The sequence below is a fragment of the Euprymna scolopes genome, chromosome 23 (assembly GCF_053919585.1).
Source record: "Euprymna scolopes isolate OS-2025 chromosome 23, ASM5391958v1, whole genome shotgun sequence".
Taxonomy (NCBI): domain Eukaryota; kingdom Metazoa; phylum Mollusca; class Cephalopoda; order Sepiida; family Sepiolidae; genus Euprymna; species Euprymna scolopes.
Genome location: NC_136504.1, coordinates 89389275 through 89410097, shown reverse-complemented (window position 1 = coordinate 89410097; position 20823 = coordinate 89389275). Strand labels below are relative to the sequence as shown.

Genomic DNA, 20823 nt, shown 5'->3' with positions numbered 1-20823 from the left:
TATAGATACAAAGAAAATGGTATACAAAACACTATAGATACAAAGAAAATGGTATACAAAACACTATAGATACAAAGAAAATGGTATACAAAACACTATAGATACAAAGAAAATGGTATACAAAACACTATAGATACAAAGAAAATGGTATACAAAACACTATAGATACAAAGAAAATGGTATACAAAACACTATAGATACAAAGAAAATGGTATACAAAACACTATAGATACAAAGAAAATGGTATACAAAACACTATAGATACAAAGAAAATGGTATACAAAACACTATAGATACAAAGAAAATGGTATGCAAAACACTATAGATACAAAGAAATGTTATACAAAACACTATAGATACAAAGAAAATTTTATACAAAACACTATAGATACAAAGAAAATGGTATACAAAACACTATAGATACAAAGAAAATGGTATACAAAACACTATAGATAGAAATAAACCCTGAACGTTAGATCACTTCTAAATGCTGATAATGAGTAAATTTACGTTAATATGAAAAATTAGCAAGGAGACCGGCCGTTGCCCGGGATTGGATGATGATCAACGAATATTTCACATTCCTATTTTTTTATTTTTTTATTTTCAATGAAATCCGTAAAATCACACCGGAGGAAGCTTCACATGCCTCCATGCAGTAACTTAGTCCAAAATGTATGTTATTCTACATTCCACTCTAAAGAACCTACTGTTTCTTTTATAAAATTATTTTATATAAACTTATTTCTAGTTAACGAGGAAAAAAACATTAAGAAATTTACGTGCGGGGTTTGAAACTACAGACCACGCCATGCAAAAAAAAAAAAAAAAAAACGTAGATTTTTAAGTCTTATAAAATTCTTTGCAGCTTATAAAAAAGAAACTACATGCGAAGTTTGAACCTATAGACCACGTCATGCAAAAATAAAAAAAATATATAAAATGCTATCAACTTACGAACTGTATAATTTGCACAGCCCGTTGTTCTATCATTAGTTTAAAGCGACGATATGGAAAAATGGTCTTACCGATGGTAGATAAATTAAAATTACTGTATCGATTATCAGTAATTTTCGGGGGTATTCTGAGAAAAAAATAACTAATATCATTTGTAGACTTATACACTAAAGTTCTGTAAATTTTAAAGAAAATCTGTTCAGTCGTTTCGGAGTTTATAAGGAACGGTCTCAGAGTTGCATTTATATAATTGTAGATCTAGATACAACTTCCTTAATACAAACGATTATCTATCTTTCGAATTGTATTATTTGTTCGTATTCACTATTTACAATTTATTTCTTCATCGAATGAGACCGATATTAGGATAACGTAATCAATTAAGTTTTATTTTCTATTTCTGTATCATTCTCACAAATATGTGCTTTTCATGCAGAAAGTCAGCCTGCAACCACGGTCACGTGTCAATTGATGATGGTCGCTAAATGGTTATCGAACACGGACTACGTCTCGTGAGAAGAAGCCGTTCCAGGGAGGAGATAGATACCGCGCTCGGACCCACGCGTTCGGCAAGAGGCGTTGCCAGGGCACACGCAGGATGCTATGCACACAGAAATGATCACGCGATGTCTTAGCTGAGCTGGTCACGCCCTCTGCTGTCAACGATGTGATCTCATCAGAGAAGCCATCGATCCGGTTCCCCATGAGACTGCAAGAAGCGATGCGGCGGCCCGCTTAAAACGTGGCTCACAACGGTTAAGCAAGATATAACGTACCGATTCTGGGTCCGATATTCTACGGTGTTCGCCGCTGGAACAGTGTCTGGCAGTTGATAGTGTCAGCGTTGGCGATAGATTGCCGGGCTTTGTCAGCTTTCGTGCGAGATGCTGTGAATTTTAATCGATCCGGGGCAAATGCCGCTTAGAGAAAAAGATGAACAATAACACGGACTGAAATTTTGGATATTGCCAGTTCAAATCCAGTTTGTTCCCCAGAAAAAAAATAAAATCGTTTTATTCGTTTTTCATTGAAAAATAGTATACCCATTTCTTTACTTCTGTACCTTCCATAAATTAATCCAAGCAAACCCTTAAAAGTATGAATAAGTGACGATGTTTTTACTACTGAGGTGTGGTGTATACAATAGAGTAAGATTCCTCTGCTATGATGCCAAAAAAGTGCTGTTTCGTTTGAATGGAAAGCTCTTTGCAAATGCGACCCTGCAAGGTTCGTCATTAAATTAAAATATAATTTATTGCAGGATACCAAAAAAATGTGTAAGACCGACGGTCACGTGACCGATACCACAATCGGTTCATAAATTGAATAGAATACGTTATTTTTTCTATCCATTAACTATTATTCTAGGCTCATATTGTTATGTTAAGGGCGTGTGTTCCTTAATAGAAGCGTTGATGGAGTTTGAATAAGATAAAATACGTATTAAATACGTTTGAAGCCAAAACAACGCAATCTTACGAAAATAAACATTTATTTTTGTTAGAAATTCAAAAATATATTTCGATATTACACTCCATACTCAGTATTTAATTTTTTTGTTGTTAAATATCTGTTTATTTTGTAATACGTGTTTTTTACTTAAAACGTATCAAATAGGTATTTAAATATTGTTAGGTTTTATTCAATCGGCTTGCTGCTTTCTGCAATGATCTGTAGGCTAGCATTTCAGTATGGCTAGGTAAGCAAGTACTTAAAGACCAAACCCCTATTGTTTTTACTGTAGGCGTTTTTTTTTTTTTTTTTTTTTTTTTTTCCAAATCAGAAAATCTTACTACAGAAAGACAAATCGGGTTTAGTTATATAAAGGACAAGGAGAAATACCCTAAGTTGTCCTGGATTAAATAAGTAACAACGAATATACCACACTTCTAATACCTTACAGTTATCAAAATTGATACCGCCCATGTCAAAATCAAATTGATTGATTGCCTGCTCTAATCAGGGACCAACTGGTAGGAATCTTCGCATGCTTGTTTACAGTGACTTAGTTTACAATATATTGTAGTCTGCATTGCACTGCAGAAATCTAATTATTTTATATAATGTGTTAAATTAAAGCTTAAATGCAAAAGTCAAGTATCATGATTCAATTGTGCTCTAAATAGAAACAATTTGTCGAACATGCACCTGTCTTACAAAATAATGAAGTTGCAGAGAATGCATCTGTGGTCATCATCAAAATAGGTTAAATTGTAAGGGAAGTGATAAAGAAAATAGATGACTCCGTTTAGTCTTGAAAGACAAAGGATGCTCCTGTAGGGGAAGCTGCGCATGTAATTGCGAGGCAAGGGTTGCGCAATCACAACCAACCACACCGCAGCTTGAGTTCAGTGGCAAGGAGAAGTCCAAGACGACTGGAAACAATGCCTGAATAAGCGGAGAGCACATATAGCACCTGGAAGCCACAAATAGTCACCCATTTAATACCGACCAAGTTCAACGTTGCTTAACTTCGGCGATCCAACGGAAACCGGTGTGCCAACGTGATTATGCTATATATTAAGCAAATAAGGAAGCAGACGCCCTTAACTCCTACAATAAATTCAAAAATAAATACGCCGCTTTAAATAAAAGTTGTGTTTTTTAGTTAGGTCATCAGACACGATAATTTATAAATGAAAAAAATTTGTTGACGAAGTTTATGAAATTACGTAATTAGTGCGAACCTAATTTTTTCCGCGTTATTTGAATATCCATGAGTAAAGCTTATCATAATAGTTAGCACTTCTAATTGGGAATGGCTGATAGAAAACGGATATTATGTCATAAATTAAATAAACGGTTCAATCCGGAATTCGATAAAAAAATCCACAAGTTCGAGAGGATTAATCCTTAGAAGGCCAAAGATTACACCGGCCGAAACAGTGCGAGAATACTATCCAAGATAAGAACAGTAGTCAGAAAAATCAACATCTTAATGTGATGTGCCAAAATATGTAAGAAAATTTCGGATTTGTTCTTAATAAGATCTTTAAAGTCATCCTGGACTGCTGCTATATTATCACTCTGACAACGGCTCAGATAATAACAAACGTGTCTAGATAGTGCGCAAAAGTCGAACAGATTTTATTTCGACTGAGCAACAGAAAATATACAGTTTCAGAATTTTTTTTAGATGATTTATTATTTGCGTTATTTTAGATATTCTGATTACTGTTACGATTAAAACATGACCTACTATGTAGCCAAACTATCTCTACAGAAATAAGATATCGTGTGTGTTATTTTGTGTGTCACCATTACATCAGCGCGACTGTCGTTTAATTGTTATAGCCTTCCATTTCTTGTAATAAATAATTTTAACATAAATTATTTAGAAGCCGTGGTTTCGATTTCGATTATAGCTGATGCAAAGTCATTTTTTTTTATAAGTTATTTTACCAAGAATTCTTCATAAGCTGGCGTTTCGGTTTCGATTATAGCTGCTGGCACTCCAGTAATCTGTTTTTATAAATAATCATATATATATATATATATATATATATATATATATATATTTCTCAGAGGTTTTGATTTCGATTAAAGCAGATGCGCGCAAGTCATATGGATATATTTTATTATTTTTAAAATTGCAACTTTATAATATATAAAAAATCGATAGAACATTAACTCTATAATATATACGAAATCTGCAAGAATTAAAATATCTTATTTAAGCGTACTTTACAACCGGGCAATGCCGGCCGTCTCTGCTAGCTTGGATAACTACTTTTGCAGTTTTAACAAAAGGGCTACAATAATATCAGACCGCCCCCATGTACGCTTGACATCTAGAGAATGGCAACATCAATATATTACATATGAATTGTGTCCGCGGTGGAATTTCCACAGGCCCCGCCAGTAGAATTTCATACAATAAGTCAATATATGAAAATAAAAACACCATTTAGATAACTTAGTTCTATTCAAGTTCCGCTGTGACTAATCTTTTCTTACCATCTACCTAACACTTCATCATTATCCTTGAGTTGCTTCCGGGCTTTGATAAGTGGGGACTCTCAAAGTTTATACATGTGACAAAAGCTTATATTTCAAGTTTCACGATGTTTAGCATCTGATAATTTATTTCTTTAATTCAGTTGACATTTGCAATTCTTGACAGTATCCGTTTCGTAGCACAGAATCATTAACGTTTTTTACTATATCAATCAAGGAATCTATTTTGCCCTTAACCCATAAGAAGAAATAGCAACTATCAATCCACTAAAAGGAAATCAAATGCGTTTGGACGTGATTAAATAAAATGCGTTTGGACAGGATTAAATAAAATGCGTTTGGACGTGATTAAATCAAATGCGTTTGGACGTGATTAAATCAAATGCGTTTGGACGTGATTAAATCAAATGCGTTTGGACGTGATTAAATCAAATGCGTTTGGACGTGATTAAATCAAATGCGTTTGGACGTGATTAAAAAATCCGAAAATTGGAAGAAGAACCCTAATTGCCTTATTGTTTGCTATTTGGCATAATGTAAGTTGGTTGGTTGGTTGTTTTTGTTTTACGGCATATCAACCTTTTTCAGGTTATTTAATGCCGAATCTAGTTATTTTGAGGAACGATTTTTAATGGAGTATATTTTTTTTTTACGTCAGATTCTATTTAACCCATAGTTGGGACCCTAACAGGTACTACCACTCCGGGTCAGAGTGAACCTGGGAGCAATGGCAATTAAAGGGTGGCTCCATACTCCCCAAAGTCCGCAAGGTGGGGCCTCACCATCGGATATAGTTTTAGGTCATGTCCAGGACCCATAATGTAAGCAAACAATAAGGTAATCGTTTTCATTTGAAATACGTTGGAATGTATACTAATTTCGACATGACATGTTATAATTTACATCAGTTTGAAATGAGTTAAACTTTAAAAAAAAAAAAACATTGGAAGGAAATATTTATTACGCGTTCGTTTTTAAGGTCACACAAAAAATAGCGATCGTTTAGGAAATTGACCCTTCCTGTAAATTCTACAATTTACATTTTTATTTTTTCACGTTAATCTAATCGAGTCGCAATATTTTTCTCGGTGGTCACAAAGTACGTGTTCAATTTAAGAGAACGTTATAATTGAAAATCGATCCCCAACGATAAAAGTAATAAATTTTACTTTTTAATCTGAAAGTTAAGTTTGTAATCGATGAAATTAACATGAAAAAAGTAAATTGTGGAATTTAGAAGTGGGGGTTAAGTTCATAAACCTTCGCCCAATAAATAAAGGATTTTAATTTTTATTCATTAGACTGGAGATTAGGTGGCAAAATACTCTCGATCCGTCTATCACATGAAACATTTACTCATCACCGTTATGTTACCATGCCAACAATATGTAAACAATGGCATCGGCAAGTTAACAGTTTTAAATAAACAGAACTTACAGCTTTTTATTTTTTTTTAAGAATAAACACTTTATTTATCGTAAACAAGCCGCGGTGTGTGGTCCCCCCTATGGTGCTGCATGTTTGATGACACCACAAAAAATAGTGAAGAAATGATGAATGTGAGAAGTCTGAAGGGCCAACTTCCCTTCACATTTTCGCCAAGTTTCAGAAAAATCTAATGCATGGAGCAAATGTTATGGAGTAAAAAGTGTCATTTTTGGTAATTTGGGGACATTTTTGGCCCTTTTTGAGCCCCTGGGAACGCCGAATCCTACTGAAAATAGACAAACGGTGCAGTTTTACACCCTAAGACATGTATATTTGAATTCAGCACCATGGAAAACCACTATATAGACATACATATCAAGTTTTTGAGTAATATGAAAAAAGAGCTCCAAAAAAGGCGTGTTTTTTTTTTTTTTTTTTTTTTTTTTAGCCCTAAAAGTCACAGACGGATGCGAACCAGAATTTTGCCAGGGTCACCCATACTGAATTTATATTAAGAACAATTGGCTCCACATGTTGGCCACGTTTCAAGAAAATCCAATGACTGGATCAAACGCTATGGAGCAAAATGTGTCAATTTTTGCCATTTTAGGACATCTTTTGATCCCCTGGGGATGCAACGGGAATTTTTGCATTTTTTTTTTACTGTGCACATCTACTTAATTAAATACAATCAAAAGCTAATCCTTGGCCTTTTGGTCAAGATCAAAGTGTAGTATCTGTTCTTCAAATGCTGCACTTCTATTTCTTGTTCTCTTTCGGTGGAGGAGAAATCCTTCACGACTGAGACAATTTTTATTTTTGTACCGTTTCTCCACGTTAAAAAACGACCCTGGTGTCTAAATCTGTCCCGTGGGGAGGCATAGTAAATAGGTACAATCTGTGGCAAAATTTCAGGAAAAACTAATGGATGGTTATGTGTCAATCACCCGGAATAACGGACGCCACTGAAAACATAGGTCCCTCCCCGATAAATCGGAGACCAACAATATATACAGAATTATTTTAAAATTTTAACTATGAATATATTTTTATGCTATTTAACAGTATAACTTTTTATTTTTAATTTAAAGTATAAACAGAACTTTATATATTTTTTGTTGCTATTTTTAATAATTTATCATTTTAAACGGTAAGTTTCTACTTGGTTTCTCCAACATTTTCCTTTAAAATAATAAAGTCTACAATTTTCAAGTATGCTGAAAACGAACATCGCATTTAAATTTTCCGCAAATAAGTAGTTTTCCAGATATTAAGCAATATAATTTACGTTAAAAGTGACGGCTATACTTATACACGAAAAAATATGCGCGCTTACGCGTACAACTATAGCTAGAACTTTACACATAAGTCATGTATTTAATATGCTTAATATCCGAAAAACTACATTTAAATTAAGGTTCGTTTTCAGCATATCCGAAAACCTATAAAAGTCGTTAGTTTAAAGAAATATGTTAAGATAGAAGTCAAATAAAAATTTACCCTAAACTTTTTTTAATTTTAAAAGATATAAACATTGTTTTAAAACAAGTATCGTTCACAAATGCGTTTGTGTGCATGTCATTATTTGATAAAAAGGTGCTACTGCACTTACTGACCGCGCTATTTTTATAACTCGTATTTCCAAGTTTAATTCAAGTTTTATGATGTTTTTCATTCAATTGTAAGGTTGAAGTACAGAATAGGTACAAAACAGCTTCCCCATGTTAAGAATGGCTTTTTAAATAACGTTATTATTTCAGCACGGATCAATAAGTGCACGAGTACCAATAAATAAATATGTGAAAGTCTATTTACTTTATTTCACTAAGGTAAATACGTGATCCACAATCGTCTTTTTGCTCGAGTGACCCATTATAAGACAAAATTAAGTAATTGCATTCTTTTTTTCAATACATAAACAAAACGTGTTTAATTAAATTTTAATTTAAACCGTTTATAACTAAACATGTGATTAATGATCGGTCCTTAGGGAAATAGTTTTATTTATATTGTGTAAATGTAAAAAAAAAAAAAGAAAAAAAAAAGTTATATTGTTCATCCAAAATAATAAAACGGTCGAATTATATTGTTTAAAATAAATAGTTTATTTAAAAGATCTTGTTTATATTGCTTATTTTGAAAAATAACTTCTGACCAATATCATATCATATATTGTTGGCATTCGCCATTTGTAGAAGATTTTAAAGTATTTAAACTATCAATTTCTGGCTATGATTAAAGTCAAGAGGTGTTTTGTAACTATTGTGCTTCCACCTAACAAGTTAATAAAAAAAAGTGGGTTTGTATTACTGTACACAGATTCGAAAAAGTTGTCAAAAAACAAATATATAACAAATAAATGTTATCAAAGGCAAGATAAGTTACTTTTCTACCAAACTGGATATTATTTTCGTGTTTTTATTCAATTTAACATGTTTATTCAGCTCGAAAAGCATACAGTGTTTACCGATGTATTGGAAAATTCAAGATGGCGGTCGATTCTCTCTTTAACACGGTAAGTTTGGAAAAAGGTGTAATAAATAAAAAACCGGTTTAAATACTGTTAAAAACTCGCTCAATATATGTTACCGTGAGACAGGTTGACATATATTCGGCGGGTTTTTAATAGTATTTTTTTATAGTTTTTTTTTATTTATAACACCTTTTTCCAAACTTACGGTGTTAAAGAGGGTGTAAGACGCCATCTTGAATTTTCGAATACATCGGTAAACACTATGTTTTTCGAGCTGAATAAATATGTTACATTGAATAAAAACAGGAAAATTATATCGTTTGGTAGAAAAGTAACTTATCTTGCCTTTGATAACATTTATTTGTTATATATTTGTTTTTTGACAACTTTTTCGAATCTATGTGTACAGTAATACAAACCCAAAAAAGTTATCGTCAAAGCTTTAATTTAACCTGAAAAGCTCTTTAAAAATCGCGAGGTGGCAAAAGTGCACAAGCACACACACACACATATAATTTAGCAGAGAAACTAGCTAACAACTATACGCAAAATATGTATACAAGAAATAAATATTAAATAAAAAAGTTAATTTTGTACCCGACTCATTTGTTTTGGTTTTTAAGTAGTTTTTATTGCTCTTTATTTAATCTAAAAAATTCAGTTTTTCCGAGCGGATTTGAAAAAAAAAAAATGGCGACATCTTCTTTGGAAGAAGCAGTTCTGGTTTTAAATTCTTTTGGTATTTTTTTACGAGAGTATCCAGCGTACTATAAACACTCCCTGTGTTAAGAACGGTTCTCAAGGTTGGTGGTGTCATTTCCTAAAGCCTTTCCGAACATGTGAAGGTTCGGGTGTTTATACTACACTTAGTATTCTCGTAAAAAAAAAAAAAAAAAAAAACCCTCAATATTCAAAACGAGATTTGCTTCTCCTTAAGAAAATGCCGCCATTTTTTTCAAATCCACTCGGAAAAACAGAATTTTTTAGATTAAATAAAGGGCAACAAAAACTACTTAAAATCCAAAACAAATGAGCCAGATTGGTATAAAATTAACTGACTACGGTAAAATGTATTTCTTTATATATTTTTTCAGTGCTAATGCACTTACTGATCCGCACTATTTTTAAAATCGTATTTCCAAGTTTAATGATGTTTTTTTTTTTATTCAATTGTAAAGTTACAGTACAGAATAGGTACAAAACACCATCCACTCCCCATGGTAAGAATGTCCTTTTAAATAATAACGTTATTAGGTACTAGTGCACTTTTTGATCTGTGCTGAAATAATAACATTTAAAAAGCCATTCTTAACATGGGGAGGGAAGGGTATTTTGTAACTACTCTATACTTTAACCTTACAATTGAATAAAAAGAAACTTTAATTAAAATTGGAAATACGATTTAGAAAATAGCCTGGATCAGTAAGTGCACTAGCACCCGTTATTATTTTAGCACGGTCAATAAATGTATGTTTTTTCGTATAGTTGTTTGTTGGCTTCTCTGCGAACAATTCGCGGCGAATTATTTGCCTTACACCTTATCACACATACACAAAAAAACGGTTGGTTGTATTATTCACGTTTTTCTACTTTAGTAATCAAGTCAAATTTACTTAAATAATTCGAAATAAAGATTTTTGTTTTAATTTTATTATACGATATAGGCAAAAAATGAAAAACAAACTACAGCACTACGAATTAAAAAAATATTCAAATTTGATACTTAAATAAATATCTCGAAATAAAAAAATGGTACTTATGCATCAATGTTACCGTACTGAATTCGTTATTTAGAAAGCCATCCTTAACATGGGGAGGGAAGAGTATTCTGTAACTATGTTGTACTTTCACCTAACAATTTAATTTAGGAGATTATGAAGTATTATAACTGTTATTCCTGTTAGTTAGTGCCAGACATTTTTTCAAATCTAGGCGGTGTTTTCTTTTTAACTAATCTGTAGTTTCACCTAGCAATTTAATATATAAAAGATACCGTAAAAATTGAACAGAATGTCAGAACTCTTATCCAAAATTAAATAACAATCATACATAAAATCTTAACATATGCACATGCATATAAAAAAATAATAATTTGTAATTACTATAAAAACAATAGCGTAGTAACATACAAATGATTTTTTCTCATTTAATTTTATTTACAAGGTAATAATAATTTTTAAAAGAATCTACGTTTCTTTTAAATTTACACAATAGAATCCTTTTATAAACAATTTGAGTTTTTTTTTTTAATAAAAAAAAATATTAATACGTACATAGAAATTTAACCCCTTTGAACAAACAGGTAAAACCGCCATTTCTTGAGCTTTCATTAGTAAGCCATCCTGATTGGATAAAATATATCTTGCTATGGTTTTAATCATCCAATCAGAATGTTGTTAGGTTTTATCTTTTTAGCGACACCAAAGTTTTTGTTTACATATTTGGAATGTTCCATTTTGCTTTTAAGCGATGATTAACTATGAAAACGGACGAATCGACAAGGATTATATATTTTATAAAAAGTAGTTTTCCATATTGAAATAGCAGTAAGATAATATATCTGAAAACTAGAATAAATTATACGCTTATAAAATTCATACTAGAGTTGTACGCAAAAAAACTCGTGGCGTAACGGATAAAGAATCACGTAAATTCAGTTCTAGCTGAAACATTTCTGGAGTGCAGGCGATACTAAAAATATAGTTCTGACTTTCTTAAGATCTTTACTGTGGCATGGCTGACGGAACAAAAGTATGCTATTTTCGCGGATAAAATAAAGGTTTTGCTAGAAAATTCGTGTAAATTCCAAAACTCGACTGAAATATTCTTGACAGAATGATTCCCGAGTACGATAGAAAGACTCGTATTCGACAAGATACACCTGATGAAGGTTGGCGGTTACATCGGGCGAAACGTTGTAGAAATGATACTCAATATGAAAATAGTATTCTGAATAATCGAAATAATACAGAAACCATATTGTCAGTAATCTACTTCGCCTCACATGGGCGGATTCTATCTTGTTGTATAACGGCAACACAAAGAAAACCAACAGCACACTTGTCTAGGTGTAAATGCAAAAGGTGATCGTACATTTTCAGGGGAAGATACAGCCACCTGTCTATTTGGATTCCTTCCAGATTGCATCTATATCATTATGATAACTATATCATAGCAAAAAAAAAATTGCTAAAGGTCTACGAAAATGCAGATCGTATTTATTCTCGACTAAAGAATAGAAGTAGGTTACCAGTTACCTTTTCTGACACTTTCTCGATTATTGCTATTTGAACATGCTGGGTGTTCAATATAAAACGCTTTCCGGGTGACTTGTCTAGTTGAGGATTAATAGTAATCTTCACACACTCCAACAGAGAGAAAACCCCACCATATACTGACTGGCGATGACTGAATGAACGCAGAATTAAAAACTCTGCACAATACAAAAAACATTTCCAGACATCTAAAAGCCATCCTAGTACATCAGAAACTCGAAACTAAATATTAATCCTGATTTACTGATTTACCACGAAAACACTTGTATTAATTCGTTTTCTTTCATTTGCCAAACAATTCTATATACCTTTGTTAACTTCTTTGTCTTTATACAAGTGCTATCTAAAGTTCACACATATTATGTTGACAAGAAAGTTCTTGTGGAATTTAAAATTTGGATTTCAAATGATGTATTTTAGAATAAGTTTTCGTCATAATACCTTTACTTTATATATCATTTTAAAGAACGTTTTTAACACTATCTTACCATTAAAATTACAATAGTTAAAAAAATATTTCTTTTCAAAACACTGAATAAAAGATAAAAAAGCAAATTCGCATAACTTATTTAAATACAAGCTAGGCCGAAAAGTGTCTATAACAACTCGCTACATCAACGAAGCGTTTGATCCAGGAACTACTAGTAAATGCACAGCACAATGGTGATTTAAGTAATTCCGTAGCGGCGACAAGAGTCATCGACGTATAATCAGCATAGTGGTCGGTCATCGAACATTAACAAGGGTCCATTAACAACGTTAGTCAAAGCCAACCTAAGCACAATTGTTTGCGAACTTGATTCTGAATTCGGCGTAATGTATACGACGATTTCCAACCACTTAAGAGAGATTAGAAAGACAAAAGAAACGTGATAAATGGGCACCTCACGAATTGATCGACAACCAAAAAAAACATCGTAATGAAGTTTCATCTTCCCTTCTTTTACACAACAAGAACGACCCGTTTCTCAACCGGATTTTAACTTGCGATGAAGAATGGGTTCTTCCCAACAACCCATTATGCTCAGTTCAGTGGTTAGACACCAAGAAAGCTACACGGCACTACCTAAAGCGATAGTTGCCCCAAAAGAAGGTCACGCTAACTGTTTGATTGTAAGCGACCAGTCTCATCTATTACATTTTTAAATGCAGGCGAAACCATTACGGTGAAGAAGTACAACAAATGGCTGAAATGCATCAAAAACTTCAACAACACCCAGCATTAGTCAATAGAAAAAGACCAATTATCCTCCACGAAAATGCTCGACTGCATGTTATGAAAATACCCTGCAGAAGTTGACCGAATTGGGCTACGAAACTGCATCATCCGCCATATTCTTCAGAACTTTCACGTACTGACTACCATTTTTTTTTAAGTATCCCAACAACTTTTTGCTTGAGAAATACTTCGAAAACTAAGCAATATTGAAAACGCCTTCAGCGACTCCATCGCCACTAGAATGCAGTATTTTTTACGTTACTGGCATATTGTTTTGTATTGGTAAAAGTGTGTGTATTCTGATAGTGCTTATTTTGAGCAATAAATTTTCGTTTGAGCCGAGATATGTTCATCTGAATTTAAAAGTTAAAAACTGTCAAACCTTTCTTGTCAACCTTATGGATACTGTTATGGGGTGAATAGTTAACGTGGACTATCAGCTCGGAATACCTGATTTAATTAATTTTTTTTTATTGGACCACTTGATTTAATTCTATAAAGGTTTTTGACTTACATGATTAAATTTTACCAAGGTTATTGAACCACCTGATTCAATTCTACCATGATTATTGGACCACCTGATTAAATACTACAAAGTTTGTTGGAGCACCTCATTTTATTCTACCAAAAGTCGTTGAACCATATGATTTAATTCTACGCCCGTTGTTGGACAACATTATTTAATCCTACAAAGGTTATTGGACCACTTGATTAATTCTAAAAAGATCATTGGACCGTATCACTTAATGCTAATAAGGGAATTATACCACCTGATTTAATTCCAATAAGGTTTTAGACTAGGGTTGTTGACCTCATGATTCAATTATACCAAAGTTATTGAACCACATGGTTAAAATCTGCCAATGTTAGTGGACCACTTGATTTAATTCTACTAAGTTATCTTGGCCCACATATATCAATACTTTTTCTTAGCTGTTCGTTTCGCTGATATAAAACGTGCACACAGATGTAAAAGGTACGAGAGAAAGTTTTGTTTGCTTTATTAGTGCTCTGGAGGACTCTTTAATTTATTAGTTTATTATAGTGCCTCCGAGGATTACACGTCTGTTCTATAATCTATAGTCCTCAATATTCTGCATAACTCATGTAGTAATATAACAGAGAAATTACATAAAAGCATAAATTTCTCTTCTAGAAACGTGCACTTGTTTTTTGTTGGACTTTATAGGTACAAGTCCAACGCACAAGATTTCGCATATATTTCTTAATTGCATGAGCAATGTCGGATAACCTTGATAGTACGAGGGACGCTCCAAAAGTATGCTTCCTGTTTTATATCTCTGTTGCAGATATTAACCGTGTGTGACTCGAAATAAGCACCGCCTTAGGGGGGGGGCGAGCCAGAAGCAGTAATTGTCATTGAATTCTTAGAATAAGTGTATTTACAATGATAGTGAGTATGTAGAAAATAAATTCTAGCGCACAAACGGCCGCTCGTTTTAATGGTATAACCCACCGTTTTTATTGGTCTTCAACCTTTTTAGTAAAAAAATAGCAGGCTTTTATTTTGGAACAACCCTCGTATAATGGAAAAGAACACACTTAGTAATTGTTGAGACTAAAGGTTATGGTTGGTTGGTTGGTTTTGTTTTATGGCATATCAACCCTTTTCGGGTTATTTAATGCCAAATCCAAAGATTTGGAAGAAAGATTTTTTAATAGAATATATTTGTTGTTTTCAAGTCGGTTTCTATTTAACCCATAGTTGAGACCCTAACAGGTACTACCACTCCGGGTTAGAGTGGACCTGGGACTAATGGCAATTAAAGGGTAGCTCCACACTCCCCAAAGCCCGCAAGCTGGGGCCTCACGACTGGATATTGTTTAAGGTCATATCCAGGACAAAAGGTTATGGTACATGTTTGGATATACTAGCTCGATATACAGCACAATCACATTGACACACCGATTCTCACCAGATTACCGATTAAGCAACGTTGAGCCTGGCCAGTGCCAGGTGGGTGACCATTTGGGAAGGCGAAACGCTGTATGTATCGCGAGGTAAAATACCAGGTTGAGAAACTGGCGCGGTCTATCCTTCGCTCGAGGGTAGATGGGGCTCTCTTAATTCGTGGTAGTGATGGCATTACGATGAAAATACCCTTGATAGCCCTGGCGAAGCGTCAAGTATTTAGCTACTGACAAGATTTGTATTACACTGCAAGTTCATGTACAGAGTTCAATCTCGGCTGTGGCCGCAATGGCTGGATGGAGCTCGGGAAGAAATGCGTTTAAATTAATTTAATTTTGCATAGTAAATTTTATAAAAAATATAATTGTCACAAATCTTGTAGAAATAAATATAGGTAGAATAAACACAAGAGTTAGAAAGTAAGTAGGTGTTTGAATTTACAAAAATAAACTGGATAATCTTTTTAGGAAATCGTCTGCACTTTAAAGGATATGTATATCATTACGCAGTAAAAACTGGCTATATTTATATCTTCTTAGTTTACATGCGTAAATGGATTCAATTTTCTTGTTTATCAAGCTGGTCAGTTCTGCATCAGTATTGCCTCATAGGAACATAATTAACGTATTTTATACATTGCTATATAGGACACATTTCTTCAAGATAAACCAACTTAACCAGATATTTATATATTTGAACGTAAATTTCTTTATGGGGTTGTTCTTGATTACCATTATTCCCTTGACATTATTACATGGTCAGATTCTATCAGACATTTTAATGCGACATTTTTATTTTCCTAGGAATTTTTACAAGAATATCTCCAACTTCGTGAAGTGTTTTTTTTTTTTTTCAAATTAATAGGTAAAGCCAAATGTTTTATTATTCAATTATTGGTTTCACTTTTTGATTAGATAAAAGGTTTTCTTCGTAAAATATACATTATGTACTCCGCTTTTCATAACACTTTCAGAAAATATAAGAATTTTCTAAAGTATGAGAAATTACATTTGCCTATTTACGCTCTTAATAAACTAGAATAATACTTTACCCCTTATAATAAGTACATCTTTATTATTTCAGGAATAACCTCGTGATAACATTGAGAACATTTGTCTACAAGTGTGTGTGTGTGTGTGTATATATATATATATATATATATATATATATATATATATAGTAATTTATAAAATATATATGGCGATTAAGCTACACTGAATATTCTGCGTTTCATCCACTATAGGATTCGTCAGGCTTATGACGAATCCTATAGTGGATGAAACGCAGAATATTCAGTGTAGCTTAATCGCCATATATATTTTATAAATTACTAACTGGCTCTACCTACGTACTGAGCACTTTTGAAGTAAATACTTAAAGTTTACGCATAAATCTATGCTTTCGTATATTAGATTTTATGTGAGTAAATGAAGTAATTATATATATATATATGCATATATATATGTATATATATGTATATTATATATGCATATATATATGTATATATATATGTATATATATATATATATATCTGTGTGTACATATATGTATATATATGCATATATATATGTGTATATATATCTGTATGTATATATATACATGTATATATATATATACACTTGTGCCCGATATTATTCATACCCCTCGGATCTTTGAGATTTCTATAAGAATATTGCTCAAACCAGAAGGTAGACAATATTAAAGAGATTTCAAACAATAAATCAAGCATAAGCATTTAATTTAAACTCAACAAATAAATAAATTATGCAAGTTTGAAACATTATACAAAGAAAAACAATAATGGCACTAGTTCAAAATTATTCATACCTCTCTTACTAATAGTCAATAGCATGCCCTTTATTCTTAATAACTGCCTGTAACCGTTTGGGATATTTATCAACAAGGTTTTTACAAGTATCAACACTGATTTTTGACCATTCTTCAATGCAGTAGTTCTCCAAATCCCTCAAATTTCTAGGTTTCCGCTTTTTAACCTCAGTTTTCAATATGTGCCAGAGGTTTTCGATAGGGTTCAGGTCGGGACTCTGGCTAGGCCATTCCAAAACATTAATTTGATTATCCTCAAACCATTTCTTGACTATTTTGGCAGTATGTTTTGGATCATTATCCTGTTGAAGGACCCAGTTTGGTCCTAAATGGAGCTTCTCTGCATCCTGTCTAATGTTTTTCTGGAGTATCTCCAAATATTGCTCCTTCTTCATGGTTCCATCTATCTTGACCAAACTACCTGGACCACTAGCCGAAAAGGAGCCCCAAAACATTAGGCTACCACCACCATGTTTCACCGTGGGAATGGTGTTCTTTGGGTTGTAAGCTTCTCCTTTCTTCCTTCAAACGTAAGAAGCATCCATATGGCCAAACAATTCAATTTTTGTTTCGTCAGTCCACAAAATACTTGAGAAAACGGACTCTGGAGAATTCACATGGGTCCTAGCAAACTTTAGACGTGCTGCAAGGTGTTTTCCGGTGTGCAATGGAGTCCTTCTTGGTCTTCTTCCTTTCAGACCATTTTCATGCAGAGTCCTTTGCAATGTTTGCCTTGATATTTTTATGCCAGAAGACTCCAGATTTTCTAAAATGTCCTTATTAGTGGTGGTTGGATTTGCATTAACACTTCTTACAATATTCCTGGTGGCTCTAGCAGACAGTTTCCTTTTCCTTCCTCTACCAATCAAGTTGTTTGTTGTGTGGTGGCTCTGGAATTTTTTGATGATGCTCTGTACTGTTGCTGTAGGGACCTCAAATTTCTTGGAAATTGACTTGTAACCTAAACCATCCTTATGTGAATTCACAATTTTAGTCCTAAGATCATTACTAAGCTCTTTTTTCTTCCTCATTCTAATAATTGTTATTCTTTTATTGGTTTTCAGTTGATATCATTTTAATTTCTGAAAAATGCAAAAAACGAAATGAAATTAATCAAAGGTTGTATAAAAGCATTCAAAATAAGAATCAAACAGAAAACAAACAGTCAGAAACTCGATTAATACTGAAAAAATAAGGGGGTATGATTATTTTTGAACATTGCAGATTTTATAAATAGCTGTATATTTCTTTTATTACAAGTATCCCGAGATTTTAAAATGACGAAAATGATCAGAAGAGGTTTATTAAGAATATGTATCAATATGGACGTAAACAATAAATTCTTACAAAAGTTACACCTAATAAACTCAATTTTCAAGGGGGGTATGAATAATATCGGGCACAAGTGTATATATCAAGCTAAAAAGATATCAAAAAATTTAGAATAATTGAGTTTTAACAAAGGTCGTTTATAATGCTCAATCTAAGAGAGCAAATTATAATGAGAAAATTAACCTTGCTTCACGCCAGTCATTGCATAGAACATTTTCTCTCCTAAAATAAAAAATGGTCGTGAACCCTTTTTAATTTTTCTTGCCTGATGAGATCAATTATGATCGAAACTGTCTGCACATCGTAGCAAGATATGGCTGTATTTACATAAAGAATAACAAAGACTATATAATATGGATAAATATACACATATATAGGCAAGTAGTTACGTGTTTCTCTATTGCTAAATACAAGATTAATTCCCTAACAAAATAACTGGCTTACGTTTCTTAATTTTTTAGATGAGGATTATTATATGGGTTCATCAGACTATTGTTCTCGCCTTCAGAATAATCTTCACAACGTTTCGGTCGATGTAACTTTCAACTTTCTCAGGTGTATCTTGTCCAAATCGGGAATGTTTCTGTCGAACTTGGGAATTTGGACGGAATTTCGAACGGACCCCCTTAGTTACTTCACGCGGATTTGTACCGTCAACCATTGGTTGTATGGAGGTCTCATTTCAGTACTTGGAAGGTTGAAGGTGTCAGGTTCAATTCGCAATGTGGGCGACCGAAAATACAAATAATACAAATATTATGTATAGAAATATCATGTGTACCAAAACTCATAAGTTTTGGTAATATGGGATAAAAATACTTTGGTCTGGTAATTTATAATGCTAAGGTGTAATGGGATGAAAGTCCTTCGTTAAAATTCAAATACATCCGGTTGGTGTGAAATTCTTCATTTTTAAACGTGTTTTTAATTATTACGTGGCATAATATGAATATAATCAGCTAACTTTTGATTAATAGTAATTAGACATCAGTTAACCAAGATGAGCTGCATTTTACTTTTCTTACTAACCCTGCAAAATACGCTTCACATTATTTTTAATCAAATCAAATAATCGTTATCGATCTAAATTGGAACAGATGTTGAAATTATAAGGTTTGGTAACGTATCTTGATTTTAATCTCCGCAACGTAAAAATAAATATGATACTAAATTACCATTCTTTTAAGAATTAATTCTATCTGTCCTAATACAAGTGTATATAAGGGTATATATAAGTGTATATACATATATATAAGTGTATATACATATATATAAGTGCATATATAAGTGTATATATAAGTGTTTATATATATAATTTTATATATATATAAGTGTATATATATAAATGTATATATATAAGTGTGTATATATATATAACTGTATATATATACGTGTATGCATATATATATGTGTATATATAACTGTGCATATATATATAAGTGTATGTATATATATGTATATAAGTGTATATATATAAGTGTATGTATATATATGTATATAAGTGTATATATATAAGTGTATATATACACACTTATATATATACACTTATATACATATATATATAAGTGTGTGTGTATACATATATATATAAGTGTGTGTATATATATATATAAGTGTGTGTATATATATATATATAAGTGTGTGTGTATATATATATAAGTGTGTGTATATATATATATATAAGTGTGTGTATATATATATATATATAAGTGTGTGTATATATATATATATATATATATATATATAAGTGTGTGTATATATATATATATATATATATATATAAGTGTGTGTATATATATATATATATATATATATATATAAGTGTGTGTATATATATATATATATATATATATATATACTAGCATGCCAACCGGCGTTGCCCGGTTGTAAAATACTCTTTAATATTATAATTCAGATTTCGTATTTGTTATTTTACAGCCAATAATTCCTCGATTATTATATTTTATTCAATATATATAAGTGATTTTAAAAGTACTAACCTTACTTGTGTGCCATCAACTACAATCGAAACCAATGTATTTAACTTTTAGGCCTTATGCGCTACCATCTGCACCATATCCTTATGTTATAAAATATTTAAAAAATACATTTGTCTCTAAATGTATACTTGCGCATCCGTAGAAAAGCACTTTTTGCCGATTGAAACCTGTCAACTTCCAATATTTTTTTCGACCGCTAAGCAATATTGTTACTGGCTGAAAACAATTTAGATTCATATAAAGTTTGTAAACAGAGTAGTGCGGTAGAAACCGTCCCTCAGGCAGACAGACAAGGTTATCTGTATATCTATAAAAGTGAAAGTGTCTGTGTGTCTCTGTGTGTACATTTCCCTACGCAATAACTCTGTCAATTTTAAGTCTACAGACTCGAAATTTTATATACAAGGTACTGAGATTTGGAA

At 32.3% G+C, this 20823-nt stretch overlaps 1 protein-coding gene across 4 annotated transcripts in view; it reads right to left on the bottom strand.

Moving 5' to 3' along the window:
- Nucleotides 1-20823, bottom strand: part of LOC145246048 (atrial natriuretic peptide receptor 1-like) — a 1646502-nt gene that overhangs the window by 1286081 nt on the left and 339598 nt on the right. Inside the window, exon 1 of one of the 4 annotated variants that reach the window (XM_080107892.1) lies at nucleotides 11089-11175. The exons of the other annotated variants lie outside the window; for them this stretch is intronic. The gene's annotated coding sequence lies outside the window, so the exon portion shown is untranslated. Of the gene's footprint in view, nucleotides 1-11088; nucleotides 11176-20823 lie in introns of those variants that run through there. 4 annotated transcript variants of the gene reach the window in all.